At 45.9% G+C, this 963-nt stretch overlaps 1 non-coding gene across 1 annotated transcript; it reads right to left on the reverse strand.

The window, feature by feature from the left end:
• Nucleotides 1-322: 322 nt before the first annotated feature.
• On the reverse strand, nt 323-397 carry Trnas-cga. Its single transcript has one exon. It is a non-coding gene; the product is annotated as a tRNA-Ser (tRNA).
• Nucleotides 398-963: the final 566 nt, after the last annotated feature.

Below are 963 nucleotides of genomic sequence, written 5' to 3' on the forward strand. Positions count from 1 at the left end.
TTCCTGGCAGATTAAAACTGTGTGCCCGACCGAGACTCGAACTCGGGACCTTTGCCTTTCGCGGGCAAGTGCTCTACCAACTGAACTACCGAAGCACGACTCACGGCCGGTACTCACAGCTTTACTTCTGCCAGTACCTCGTCTCCTACCTTCCAAACTTTACAGAAGCTCTCCTGCGAACCATGCAGAACTAGCACTCCTGAAAGAAAGGATATTGCGGAGACATGGCTTAGCCACAGCCTGGGGGATGTTTCGAGAATGAGATTTTCACTCTGCAGCGGAGTGTGCGCTGATATGAAACTTCCTGGCAGTTTAAAACTGTGTGCCCGACCGAGAATCGAACTCGGGACCTTTGCCTTTCGCGGACAAGTGCTCTACCAACTGAGCTATCGAAGCACGACTCACGCCCGGTACTCCCAGCTTTACTTCCGCCAGTACCTCGTCTCCTACCTTCCAAACTTTACAGAAGCTCTCCTGCGAACCGTGCAGAACTTAAACCTAACTAACCTAAGGACATCACACACATCCATGCCCGAGGCAGAATTCGAACCTGCGACCGTAGCGGTCACGCGGTTCCAGACTGTAGCGCCTAGAACCGCTCGGCCACTCCGGCCGGCAGTTACACCATCATTTACCTGTATCCTGATCTGTGATCTCTTTGTTCTCTGGTGTTTTTTTGCCTTTATACAACACAGTTAAATATTTAATCCATGATTCATCATTAACGTCTTCCACTTTCAAAATTTCATTTAATTCTATCCTCTGGCGTCGTGTGCATCTCACATAAGTCCTAAATTTTTAGAAAATATTTATCTGTGTTGCTGTTTAAAACAATTCACTCGTCCTCTTCTCTCATTTCGAGATCTTTTGTAATATTCATAAGACTCTTGTGTTTTGAGAGTTTTATATTTCAAATAGATACCTAGTGCTTCTTGAGCCGCTATTTCAATACTTTTTTCATTT

This window comes from Schistocerca americana, chromosome 7 (assembly GCF_021461395.2).
Source record: "Schistocerca americana isolate TAMUIC-IGC-003095 chromosome 7, iqSchAmer2.1, whole genome shotgun sequence".
NCBI lineage: Eukaryota > Metazoa > Arthropoda > Insecta > Orthoptera > Acrididae > Schistocerca > Schistocerca americana.